Genomic DNA, 14,623 nt, shown 5'->3' with positions numbered 1-14,623 from the left:
CTTAGAACTTCGCTTCACCATAACATTGAAGATATTGTAATTCATAGCAAAAACATCATTCGAGAAATATTCTTCCGAAATTTGTGGAGTGCAAATTTTATACAATTATTTATGAATCATAACAGGGACGAACTGTCACAAGTTTGGCGACGTGACATTTTAAGCGATATAAAATTGTAGTGTGTCCTCATCATGGTCAGTGGTTCACTTAGCGTTATGTCTGTGAAGTTGGCAGACTGCTATCCGCGTGCACAAATGAGCCACAGGATGTTACTCTCAGTCGTGTCTGCCAACGTTGTGGAAGTCAGTCCTGTTTTGGTGGAGAATTTTTCCTGTTTTGTCTTAACTGCGGTTTTCCTGTTACACCTGTAGACTCATGAAACGTGTCGGATTTGGTGTAGACCGTTGGTACGGTCAGCCTTTACCTGGATGAAATGTTACCTGTCAGCCTAGCCTGCAAGTCCATCCAGGTGGACACGCCGTCACGTATACAGCTGAAAACTATTCCTGGTAAACACAGCTAGCAACTTCTAGAATTTCTTGCCATTTACGAGACTCTTAATGTTCATGATATATATTCTGGAAGTTAACAGAAATATATGAAAATTTGTTCGCATAAAAATGTAACGCATTTACCAAAATGTTTTCCATTTGGAGAGGGGGCATTAGCACCATGACTCCCCCACTGTATGCGCGTCATGAGAGTACTTCTACTTACACCATGGATCAGGGTTTCTTCCCGTTCCATTCACGAACTGAGTGCGAGAAAAAGGATTGCTTGAATGCACCTGCACCCACTGTAATTAGTCTAATCTTGTCTGCATTGTCTAGGGGAGCGATAAGCAAGGAGTTGTACCATTTTTCTAGCAGATTCCTCAGTATCTTGAAACTTTTTAAGTAAGTGTTTCCGGGATAGTTGGGGGCTATCTTCAAGCGTCTGCCGGTGCAGGTTTTCCAGCATGCGGTGACACAGTGCCGTAGGTCAAACTAACCCTTGACAATTCGTGCTGCGCATCTTTGTTCCATATCTCCTTTGCTCCTGTATGACGTGGGTCCCTCATCCTTGAGCAATATTCTAGGGTGAATAGCAGCAGTATTTTATAAGTAATTTCCTTTGTCGACCTATTGAGTTTTCCCTATATCCTGTCAATGAACCCAAGATCACAGCCTACTTAAGCTACAGCTGATCATACGTGATCTTTCTACTTCATTACCCTATACCTTGCTACACCAAGGTATTTGTATGAGTTAACTGATTCCAATCATACTCATTTCTATTGTGATTAAAGGATACTTCCTATTCTTGTTAAGTGACATGCGTAATTTTACGTTCCTGGCGATTTAAAGCAAGTCACAACTTTGAAAGCTTACCGAAATCTGCTGAAATCTTACCGAGATGTGATGGAATATTTGTGCCGCCTTTGTCAGATTAGAAATTAATTTCAGATAACTCCATCATCTGCAGGAAGTTCGACACTACTAATAATGTGGACGAAAAAGGACAATGGAAAACGTAGGCACAAGAATCCTTCGGAAAATCTGTAGACAGAAGCAGTTGGATAATTCCTGCTAGGTACTATCAAATAATTCAGCAGAATATCTCATGGGGCTCCCCCCCCCCCCTGCTCCGCCCCCCCCCCCTCACTCGCTCTTGCTCATGGTTATTGCATTCTCGGGCTCGTACCCATCATCAGATGCAGTTACACAGAGCAATAACACAATATGGGTACGAAAAAGCTTTTTTATTCCATAATATTTTGTGTTAGAGCAATCACTGGATTAATTTAAAAAAAATATGAAAAGAGATGCAATGTCGTCCAGAAATCTTTATTTTGTTCAAGAAGAAGGATGGACTTTCAGTTACTTTATTGAACCAACTATCCTGTGTCCTCGAACATCTAATAGCACCAACGAAAACTGGATGCGCACGTGCAACGATGAAATACTAATATTAATCGGCAGCAAGATAAGTCGCAAGGTTTGAAATTTAATCTCGAATAAGAGCGCAATTTGTGACCAAAGATGGTATTTTTTTCCTGGTATAAAAAACTGAAATAAGTAAACTGAAGAAACTGAGATCCAGGCCAATACGGAAAACAATGTTCGTACTTATTTTAACGTGTAAGACTTACGGAAGGAATAATCAAATATTTCTCTTATTGACGGAAAAAATCGCAACACCAAGAAGGAGCATAAACGTCAGTTGTTAGGCGTGTTTCTACATCTGGAACTTGATGTCTATACAAATATTGCGCCAGTCGCAGGAGAGTGGTGTTAGTGGTGCCACTATGAGGATGCAAATCAGATTTGCTTTTAAACAATCGAGGCAACGGTAATTGTTAATTATGTTTGAGATCGAACGTAGTGAGTTGATGTAATTCAAAATTGCCTTTAAGGTGACAAAGGCAACGGTCTTGCCGCAGTGGATACACCGGTTCCCGTGAGATCACCGAAGTTAAGCGCTGTCGGGCGTGGTCGGCACTTGGATGGGTGACCATCCGGGCCGCCTTGCCCTGTTGCCATTTTTCGGGGTGCACTCAGCCTAGTGATGCCAATTGAGGAGCTACTCGACCGAATAGTAGCGGATCCGGTCAAGAAAACCATCATAACGACCGGGAGAGCGGCGTACTGACGACACGCCCCTCCTATCCGCATCCTCAACTGAGGATGACACGGCGGTCGAATGGTCCCGATGGGCCACTTGTGGCCTGAAGATGGAGTGCTTTATGGTGACAAAGACGCCATCATCAGCACCTGACTGAGTTTGAACGGGATCGTGTAGTAGGGCTACTAGAAGGTGAGACTGCATAAAGACTTGGCAGGAATGTGACCACTGACTGCTGACATTGGTGGTCACGAGAATGCGCGGTCGCAAGAAGATCGGGCTCCGAACGGCCATGTGGCACTGCTGAGAGGAAAGACCTCCACTGACCCAAAATTACCGCTATTTGCGACTTCAGTGGTGTCCAGTGGTAGCTCACTGGAGGGCAGAATGGAGATATGTTGTGTTTTCTGATGAAAGCTGTTTCTGCCTCGGTGCCAGCGATGGCCGCGTGCTGGTTAGGAGGCCACTGGAGGGTCTGCACCCAACCTCTGTGCATGCTAAACGCACTGCACCTACACATGGAGTATGACAGCAGGAGCCCTCTCGTGATGATACCACGCACTCTGAGTGCAAATTTGTACGTCAGTCTGGTGATTCGACCAGTTTTGTTGCCGTTCACGAAAAGCATTCAAGGAGGTGTTTCCCAACAGGATAACGCCCGCCCACATAGAGAGTCTGTAGAAGGGTGATGTACTTGAGGACAATATTATGGAAATGGAAGAGGTTGTAGATGAAGATGAAATGGGAGATATGATACTGCGTGAAGAGTTTGACAGAGCACTGAAAGACCTATGCCGAAACAAGGCTCCGGGAGTAGACGACATTCCATCAGAACTACTGATAGCCTTGGGAGAGCCAGTCCTGGCAAAACGATACCATCTGGTGAGTAAGATGTATGAGACAAGCGAAATACCCTCAGACTTCAAGAAGAACATAATAATTCCAATCCCAAACAAAGCAGGCGTTGACAGATGTGAAAGTTACCGAACTATCTGTTTAATAAGCCACGGCTACAAAATACTAACACGAATTCTTTATAGACACATGGAAAAACCGGTAAAAGCCGACCTCGGGGAGGATCAGTTTGGATTCCGTAGAAATGTTGGAACACGTGAGGCAATATTGGCCCTACGACTTCCCTTAGAAAATAGATTAAGGAAAGGCAAACTTACGTTTCTAGCATTAGTAGACTTAGAGAAAGCATTTGACAATGTTGACTGGAATACTCACTTTCAAATTCTGAAGGTAGCAGGGGTAAAATACAGGGAGCGAAAGGCTATTTGTATAGAAACCAGATGGCAGTTGTAAGAGTCGAGGGGCATGAAAGGGAAGCAGTAGTTGGCAAAGGAGTGAGACCGGGTTTTGGCTTATTCCCGATGTTATTCAATCTGTATATTGAGCAAGCAGTAAAGGAAACAAAAGAAAAATTCGGATTAGGAATTAAAATCCATGGAGAAGAAATAAAAACTCTGAGGTTCACCGGTGACATTGTAATTCTGTCAGAGACAGCAAAGGACCTGGAAGAGCAGCTGAACGGAATGGACAGTGTCTTGAAAGGAGGATATAAGATGAACATCAACAAAAGCAAAACGAGGATAATGGAATGCAGTCGAATTAAGTCGGGTGATGCTGAGGGTATTAGATTAGGGAATGAGACACTTAAAGCAGTAAATAAGTTTCGCTATTTGGGGAGCAAAATAACTGATGATGGTCGAAGTAGAGAGGATATAAAATGTAGACTGGCAATGGGAAGGAAAGCGTTTCTGAAGAAGAGAAATTTGTTATCATCCAGTATAGTGTCAGGAAGTCGTTTCTGAAAGTATTTGTATGGAGTGTAGCCATGTATGGAAGTGAAACATGGACGATAAATAGTTTAGACAAGAAGAGAATAGAAGCTTCAGAAATGTGGTGGTACAGAAGAATGCTGACGATTAGATGGGTAGACCTCATAACTAATGAGGAGGTATTGAATAGAATTGGAGAGAAGAGAAATTTGTGGAACAACTTGACTACAAGTAGGGATACTTTGAGGCATCAAGGGATCACCAATTTAGTATTTGGAGGGCAGCGTGGAGGATAAAAGTCGTAGAGGGAGACCGAGAGATGAATACACTCAGCAGATTCAGGATGATGTAGGTTGCAGCAGGTACTGGGAGATGAAGAAGCTTGAACAGGATAGAGTCGCATGGAGAGCTGCATCAAACCAGTCTCTGGACTGAAGACCACAAAAACAACAACCCAACATGATCTAAAGAGAGTCGACATGTTGCCTTGTCCTCCTCGATCTCCAGATCTGTCTCCAATCGACCACATATGGGACATCATCGGACGACAATTCCAGCGTCTTCTACAAACAACGTTAACCGACCTTGTATTAACCGACCAAGTGCAACAGATACGAATTCCATTGCAAAGTCTGACACCCGGCACCTGTACAACACAATGCATGCACTTTTTCATGCTTGCATTCAACATTCTGGCGGTTACACCAGTCATTAATGTACCACTAGTTCACTTTTGCAATGGCTTATCTTGCGCTTACATTAACGTGTGATCCTGCAATGTTAGTTACTTAAATAAGTTACCTACAAATGCATTTCCAAGATTTCATTACTCTAATGAATTATTTTTTGGTGTTGCGACTTTTTCTCGGTCAGTGTATTAATTAGTGCTTTGATACATACAGGAACGCGGGTGGATGACATACAATATCAATATGAATGCTATTAGCTGAACGTCGCAGTGCTGGCACTCCGAAGAAATCTTTTATCATATTATCGATAGCAGCTCACTCATGATTATGGTGATAAAAGAAGTGAAGAAACATTCGCGCATTCGGACTTCACAGCGCTGTTTGACGAACTGTAGGAATACAAAAACATCTAACAAAATTTCGTACTGTGCGTATTTTCAGTAGAAAATGGACCTCGAAAATTGCAATTTGGCAGCATTGTAAGCATATGTATGGTAACTATCTTCATTCAAGCCATATCGGAATCTGGAAACGTGGGAGACCAGATAGTGCTAATTAATAGCATTAAAATCGCGTTACTATGTGGTACTTTTGGTCCAAGGCATGCTACCTAGAAAAAATATAATTTCAGTGGCGGTTTATGTTGGCACATATGCAACCAGTCGCTTTTAGAATTTTTTATACTATTTATTTTCTGCACCACTAACTAGTTTTCGAGCCACTGTAGTCGCATAATCAGATGACGGTATCACAAGGAAATTTTATCTGTTCCATTCCCTGCAACATCTCCAGCTGATGATGAGTCCACAATGGCTCGAAAACTAGTTACTTCTACAGAAAATAACTCGCTTCAAAAATTCAAAAAGAAAAGACTGCTTGCACATCATAATCACAAGAACCGCCAGTTAAAATCAAATTCGTAGTGCGTCATTCAAAATGGATGTGATTAAAATACGATTTCTGTATTGAAGAACAAGAGAAGCAGGGGTGGAAAAAGAAGAATATGGGTGCAGTCAGCGTTTTTATTTTTTTTATTTTTTTACTTTGCGCGAACGCGGAAGCAATACCGACAATGTACCGGAAAACAAATAGAAGTGTGACACGTGGTAAGGAAAATGAATGAACGCATTATTGTAAAATGCGTACTTTCTATGTTAGTGTTGAGTATTTGCATTTGTTTTCTAGAAAATTTGCTGTATCCTATATCATGCAAACAAAATTATCAAATTTATCTATAACAGGAACCGAATCTTAAACTTTGGGTAGCACTGTTATAACCTATTGAATAAATATGTTTGCCGTACGAATAATTACAGGGTTGAGAAACAGCCATTATTCGCCGTCAATATTGCTAAAAAATTTTAAAGACATCTTTTCATTGCCACTGTGCAAGGAATCACGCTAAGTGCGAATTTTTCATCATCGCATGTAAGATTTAATGTAAACGAAAAAAGATTGTAGAGAAGAGTGAATAAGTGATAAGCGTATTATAAACAGTAGTAGACATTATTATAAATTCAAACCACGTCCACATTTCGTGGCCCAGTTTTTGGTGTCGCAATCTATGTGGGTCGCATGGCACCACTTTCGACTCCCGGCCAGGCCAGGTCGGAGACTTTGTTCCCTCAGAGTCTGGGTGTTTGTGTTTCATCCAAAAAAAAAAAAAAGGAGAGATGCATAAAAATAATACGAAAACTGTATGAAACCTACATAATACACTTTAATAATATTTACTGTAGGTGTTTGTTTGTATTGATACCCAGCAGCAACGAAATGTCTGAGTACAGTCGACAGTGCGATTGTACAGAGATGTGCGTTCTGCAGTTTCTTACCTCAGACGACTGCTGCAAGATCTCTGGTGGCGACGCTGCGTTGTCTCTTTGATCGCTGGTCTGCCAGAATACCCCATAAATAAACTTTCACTGGTTCAGAATCGGAACTGGATAAGGCCAGTCAATCAATTTAATACTGAGAATATAGATTTCCACAAGCAACAATGGACGGCTGGCCGAATATCAATGCTGATGTTCAATCCTTCTGTTATGCTTCACATCCCCAAAATTAAACTGTTTATGAGCTCGGAACTCACGCAGATTCCGATGCAGTTTTGAGCATACTAAACCAAACCATTGACAGTTTACTGACCCAAACGACAATAGTCCGTTTCAGTGGTGGAACACAGGTTTACACGAAGCTGTAACACAACAAAGCTCATCATCGTTCCTCAACTGTCTCTTTTTACGTGACGTTATTCACAGATATTAATTTTCCCAACGGGGCGAAGCATCGACCATATGTAACATAGACCGCGCATTTCCCTATCTCTGGCGTGTTAAAGCTTGAAACCAGCATCTAAGTCACGTGACTGGGGGGGGGCAGAATGCCGAGTTCCTATCTTCAAGCACTGTGTGAAGTGGAGCTGAAAGTTACAGTTTTTTCTATTTATAGCTGAAATCAAGCATTGATTTTGACAATTCAACGAACTGTAGTACCACTGTTACACATGTAATAGTGTAGTTAACGTATTTTCTCCGAATTTCCTGATAATAAAGCAATGGTTATCGTTTTTACATGTGGTCAGGTTGAAGCGTATTGACAGCTCTTTTTAACAAGCGACAGAATATTTGTTATTCAGTGAATACTCCTTTTTGGCACTGTGAATTCTTGTAGTTCACTACTTCCGCAGGAATGGAAGACAATATAATAATTCCGCACGCAACATCAGTTTTCTAAAGATTCCACAAGAATGTGTGTGCAGTGTTATGTGCTATTGTAAGAAAGGAAATTCGTTTATGTGCGTAATTCAGGTATTTACATAAAATACGCGCAAATATTTTCTGACTTTTTCTCAATGCAGTACAGACACTGAAACGATATTAAAATAGGAAGCGTAATATATTACGAAACGTTGATTATGCTTGTGTAATGAGCTACATATTAACAACATGTCGTCTTAAAATCTTAGTCATTCATCAAGTTTTGCATCAAAGGACCAACAGCCATCATAACTTTCGACTCATGGAAATACTTCTGCAAGTATTTTGAAATAGTTACCTTTCACAATTAAGATTTTCATCCGTTTGTGAAGTGTGTAGGGTGAAAGCAAGACTTCTCTGGGCATATATTTAGTGAAGAATTGTAATTTTGTTGCTGGTAAACAGAATTGTCAGCACGTTTCACCCGGCCACACGTAAAAACGATGACCATAGCATTAATATTAGGATTTTCTGAGCAATCTGATTAACTGCACTACTGCATGTGTAATAACAATAAGTCAAATTACTTTCTTGTTAAAATAAGTGCTTCATTTAAGCTACAAATGAAAAAAGCTGTGTCAACTCCACCCTACACTGTCCGTAATAACAAAAACTCGGCGTCCTGCACCGAGTCAAGTGACTTCGATGTTGGTTTCAGTGTAATGATGTCACGCGCAGTCTATGTAATCTGTGGTCTATGGGGCGAAGCTTCTGATATACGTAGTACATCACAGTAATATTACCCAATGAACAACAATACTGATTTGGTACAAAGCATTACATTTCATGTGTACACACAAAACTCATTACAAGATCAGCAACGTTAACGAAAAAAAAAAAAAATACAGAATGAAGAAAAAATACAGACAGGCTTCATTAATATTTTACAGAAACCCTAAACGATTAGTACTAGTAGCTGTATATATAATAATCTAGGTCCGATAAGCCCATTGCAGCCTGCACCAGGTGCCCTCAGCTATCGTAGATGGGCTGTCACGGCCAGTACGCCTATGATCATTTTTTTTCTCTTTTTGAGTTCACCATTTCAGCAATTTCAAAGAATGTGAAAAAATAAACGGTGAAGAATTTCACTTAAGTATAGAGATAGCTGCAGAGAGTAGGAAGAAATATTACCTGCGAAAATAACAAATGATATTAAGAGTTTACCCACGAATAGCAGGGATGGGATGGGGCGGGGGTCTGGCTACAAACGTTAGTCACGACGTGAATGATGAAATAGATTTTAGTTTGCACTACTAATCGCTCTGGACGCAACTGCTACTAGTGTACGTATTCTGGCTTTCTTCGAAGTGTTATTGAATCGATACGTTTGTCAGTTTTGCCGAGATAGATGTGAAAATATCATTTCTACTACGGTATTAAGAGGGGGAAGGAAATTTAGTTACCTTCAGATGCCGGCGGCAGGGTACGACGTTAAATGGCATGCCATTGTTTACCGCGTGCGTATTTGGTTCGATACAACGGAGACGAAACAAGAAATGAAGAATGTGAGTAAGTACCTGTAAGAGTTTGTTACATCCAGAGTTCGCCTCGGTAGCTGCGGGGACAGCGTGGCTAGATACCAACCGAAGGAGCCAGACTTCTTTCCGGCCAGGCAGGGAATCGGAGATTTTCTCCGCTCCAGGACTGAACGTTATGTTGTCCTCATGATCGTTTCATCGTCACCAACATTCAAGTCGCCCACATGACATCAAGGCTAGTATCCGGCGATGAGGGTGTCACACGACAGAGAAGGAGAGAGATTGTACCCAGTTTAGGAGATGGAAGTAAGGTAAGAATTGTAGAGGGAGACCAAGGATTGACTAGTGCAATCAGGTAACAGTTAATGTTAGTTCCAGAAGTTACGCAGAGATGAAGAGTATTACACAGGATAGGCTAGTGTAGAGAGCTCCATGAAACCAGTCTCCCGACCGAAAGCGGCAGCAACAATAGCCGCAGTGCACAACGCACATTATGTGTTCGTCACCTTACTTTTGTTGTTAAATATCCTTTGTACATAATATTAAATACAACAGAAATGTCATAAAGGTAACTTTCTGTCTTGCGATGATGGTATGTCGATTGAAAGCAGTCGCGAGTATTATAAAAACTAAATTAACATTTTGTTTATTATTTATTAACTGAAAAATATTCTTGGTTCTCTATACGAGTGATCAAATATCAACCGTGCCCATTCACTTCCATATTGAAGACTCTATAAACGCATATGAAAATAACATAAGACGTGGATTAAATTGCAAGAGAAATGTGAATTAAGATACGTAGACAATCCTCTACTGATTGAAAGAAAGGAAGACTTGCAAGAGCTGTTGTTGTTGTTGTGGTCTTCAGTCCTGAGACTGGTTTGATGCAGCTCTCCATGCTACTCTATCCTGTGCAAGCGTCTTCATCTCCCAGTACCTACTGCAGCCTACATCCTTCTGAATCTGCTTAGTGTATTCATCTCTTGGTCTCCCTCTACGATTTTTGCCCTCCACGCTGCCTTCCAATACTAAATTGGTGATCTCTAGATGTCTCAGAACATGTCCTACCAACCGATCCCTTCTTCTAGTCGAGTTGTGCCACAAGCTCCTCTTCTCCCCAATTCTATTCTATACTTACTCATTAGTTATGTGATCTACCCATCTAATCTTCAGCATTCTTCTGTAGCACCACATTTCAAAAGCTTCTATTCTCTTCTTGTCTAATCTATTTATCGTCCACGTTTCACTTCCATACATGGCTACACTCCATACAAATACTTTCAGAAACGACTTCCTGACATTTAAATCTATACTCGATGTTAACAAATTTTTCTTCTTCAGAAACACTTTCCTTGCCATTGCCAGTCTACATTTTATATCTTCTCTACTTCGACTATCATCAGTTATTTTGCTCCCCAAACAGCAAAACTCCTTTACTACTTTAAGTGTCTCATTTCCTAATCTAATTCCCTCAGCATCACCCGACTTAATTCGACTACATTCCATTATCCTCGTTTTGCTTTTGTTGATGTTCCTCTTATACCTTCCTTTCAAGACACTGTCCATTCCGTTCAGCTGCTCTTCCAAGTCCTTTGCTGTCTCTGACGGAATTATACACGCATATGAAAGTAACAGAAGATGTGGATTAAATTGCAAGAGAAATGTGAATTAAGATACGTAGACAGTCCTCTACTGATTGAAAGAAAGGAAGACTTTCAAGTGCTACTAAACGCAAATGACAGGCTGTGTAGTACAGAATTCAGCTGAAAACAAATATAATGTGAATCTTATGCTAGTAATGAGACGCAATACAACCGAAAAATTTAAACTGTGGATCTTGGAAGCAAGTTCCAGGTACACATAAGATGTGAACTGTGCGCCTGGGCCATAATAGGAACGTGAAGTCTGCGGGAAGCAGCAAATCATTAACTGCAGGTACTTAAAAGTAGGTACAAGAAAGTAAAGAAAGCAGTGCTTCCGCAGCAGAGGACTTTCTTTCAAGACCGTGAGAGGATTTCAAAACTTTTCTCACAGTCTCGTTATATATTTCTTAGCTCACGTTTCAGCTACACCAGGGAATATTTCTTCCAGGGTATGGTAAGTTTCCCGTGGAAAAATAATGGCTGAATTGCATTCAAATGTTATTCAAGAATTTAAAAAATAATAGAAATACTCGATTGCTTAATAATGCACTCAGAAATAATTTCGAAAGTAAACCCAAAGTATGAACATCTGACAGTGAAAAGAGACAATGTAACTACTTACAAAATAAAAATTCATTGATTCTGTAACGTTACAAAAGTAACTTTCTTATACATTAAACTTAAGTCAGATGACAATAGTGGTATCCTAAATCGCTTGAAAACATTCCATATCAATGAATCCTTCTTAATTTGTGCCGTATGTTTGGGACCCTTGTCATGTTGAGACAAATGAGCTGTTAGAATGGCCGGCGATGCTTCGATTAATGCTTCATTGTGAGATAATGAACGTGGTTGGACCAACGTCTTCATTGAATTCGACGTTTCTAATTACTCATTATACTTTGGGCTCTCTAAGAAATAACCGTCTACCCCAGTGTGTCGCTATAGAAAGTAGGGTATGTGACTATACCGCTGAATTTTGTCTTTGTACACACTCTATGTAAGCAGTGATTCTAGAAAATGTTCTTTCTGGTTAAACAGAACACATGTTGTCCAAGAATAACGTTACCTTGTTATAGTTTTAATTTCCAGACTTCATTTTTCAGGGTTATTCTTTTTGCTAATGTAATGTACAGGCAATACAGCCATTCTGTTCATACCTATAGAGCTGTATACATGTCCTTAAGTGAGTAAATTTTTCGCTAGTTGTGTTTCCCATTACGGATGAGGTAAATTCTCCTTAAAGTTTTTTCGTAACTTCTGGAAGTATTTACTGTCTTTCTCTTTCGTTTAATCTTCTTCTATCCTCCTTTCCTTTTTCTGTGTTACTGATTTTATTCGATCTCAATTGCTTATTTAACTGACGAGTTTCTGATTTCACATCTAAAACTTCAAATCTCTACATAAATTTACGCAGGAAGTAAATCACTTTTTGTATACAAAACCCACATCTAAATATCCATTAGAAAGAAAATGACCGTCACAGTAGTAATTTAAACAAATGTATGTGTAGAAACCGCCGTCAACCACAAAGTAACTATATTTAAACCACATAATGTGCCATTTCGGGTCATGTGTGCCCATCTTCTGGCGCTTCTTTTCTTACAGTGTTCGTATTGTGAAGCGTACTTAAGAGTTGTGAAGTTACCTGATACCATTTTCGGTATTTGTGGAGGTCGTTTCCCTGATACCATGATTCAAAACACATTCACGTCTATTGAATCCTTAAGAGGAGAAGCATCTGAAGAATTATACAAGGGATCCAAAATGGCCTATCACTTGGTTTAAAGTAATTTCGAGACTGATGGCCCCATTTACGCACATAATAAACAGAAAAGTATTTACAAGTTGATCCCTACAAAAAAAGTAAAAGCAGCAACCAGCCACTGTTAATAATGCCGTAGTAGTAGAAACAAATAGCACAGCTGCCGATTTCTGATCAACAAGTTCATTCTTAGGCGGCTATTAAAATTTAAAATTGGGTACTGTATATCTTTGCTTTACAAATGATGTTAGCTGTTCTTAGTTGTGGTGAATGTTCCTTGGAGGGATGGTGCCCTAACAACGAACTCATTTCTTATCTTACAAAGTTGTTTACGTTGTTTTATCTCAATGATAGGTTCAGTTATAGTAAAGTTCTCCTTTTTATTGCTGTTTACTTCAGTAGAGCACCACCACTCAAACGAACTTTCAACTGAACAAGAAATAGACAACATATGGTAAATGTAATTTTAAATATGAACCTATCATTTGCAAACCGGTAACGGTGCTGTTTGTTCCAAGAGAATATCTTTATCGACAGTAGTTGGTTACTGTTTTTACGTTTTTGTAAAAATTATCTGGTATTTTTACTCATCCATGGTCTCATCAAGTCAGTTTTCCGCAAAATAGTACAGAAAAAAATTTGCTCCCTTTTATGAGTAGCTATACATCTAAAATTTTACTTGAAAACAAAAAAAAATAATAATATGGCAATTAGTCGTCGTTCCATTTGTAAGAAGTTTATCCACATCCACGTCTATTTCCATTATTACCGATAGAATTGTGTTGCTGTTGTTCTGTTCTTCAATCCTAAGACCGATCTGATGCTGCTCTCTACTCTGGTCTATCCTTTGCAAATCTCTTCATCTCTGCAGACTACATTCACTTCAACCTGCTTACTGTAGGGAGTCTTGGTAGACCTCTCTACGATTTTAGCCGTTCCTCCCCCGCTTTACACTTCATTCTATTACCAAACTCTTGGGTACCTCGTGGTGTGTCCTGTCAACCGATCCCCACTTTTAGTCAAATTGTGTCATAAGTTTCCTTTTCGATGCTTCCACAGTAATTATTTAATCCTCCCAGATAATCTTCATCCAGTATTCCTCTGTAGCGCCACATTTCAAAAGCTTCTTTTTTTTTTTTTTTTTTTTTGAACCTTTTTATCGCCCTGTTTCACTTCTGTACAAAGCTACACTTCAGAAGTTCTCATAAAATACTTCCTAACACGTTTATATCCTATGCAATCTACAAGTTTCTCGTTTTTGTCATTGTCGAACTGCATCGTCTCTCGTCTCTACTTTGGCTACCGTCACTCACTCGTATTTTGTTGCTTTTGGTTTACTATTGTTGGTACTCATCTCAGAATCTCTTTTTAAGACGTTATCCGTTCCGTTCAGCTTGTTCTCCAGGCCTTTTCCCGATTCTGACAGAATTACCATAAGCTTGTCAAACCCCAAAATATGTTATTTTTCTCCCTGAACCTTGATTCTGTTTCCAGTTTTCCCCCTGATTTCGTTTGCTACTTGCTCAATACATACATTTTTTAATAAAAATCTGGTACTGAGTAACAACTCTGTCCCTTTCCAAATGTAGCTCCAGAATTTGAAAGCGTATATTCCAGTTAACATTGTCAAAAACTTTTTTTTTAAATCTACTAATGCTTTAAACATAACGGAATAAACCTACGTACTTTCACTACAAAATACTGATTTTTTCTTTCAAATCGATGTTGTGAAAAAACATACTCACTGTGTTCAAGTATACAGTACACAAGTGTCACGGAGAGAATAATGGTACAGTTAACTTATTCTTGAAACTAAAGCTTCCTGGTAGCTTAAAAATGTGCTGGACTGAGACACGAACCTAGGACTTTGGCCTTTTCCGTGCAAGAGCAATAGCGA

At 39.8% G+C, this 14,623-nt stretch overlaps 1 pseudogene; it reads left to right on the top strand.

Annotated features, from left to right (window-relative positions):
• Positions 1-2,404: 2,404 nt before the first annotated feature.
• On the top strand, positions 2,405-2,522 carry LOC124778747 (annotated as a pseudogene).
• Positions 2,523-14,623: the final 12,101 nt, after the last annotated feature.

Source organism: Schistocerca piceifrons, chromosome 2 (assembly GCF_021461385.2).
Source record: "Schistocerca piceifrons isolate TAMUIC-IGC-003096 chromosome 2, iqSchPice1.1, whole genome shotgun sequence".
In the NCBI taxonomy this organism is placed as follows: domain Eukaryota; kingdom Metazoa; phylum Arthropoda; class Insecta; order Orthoptera; family Acrididae; genus Schistocerca; species Schistocerca piceifrons.
This window is presented reverse-complemented; position numbering and strand designations above follow the sequence as displayed.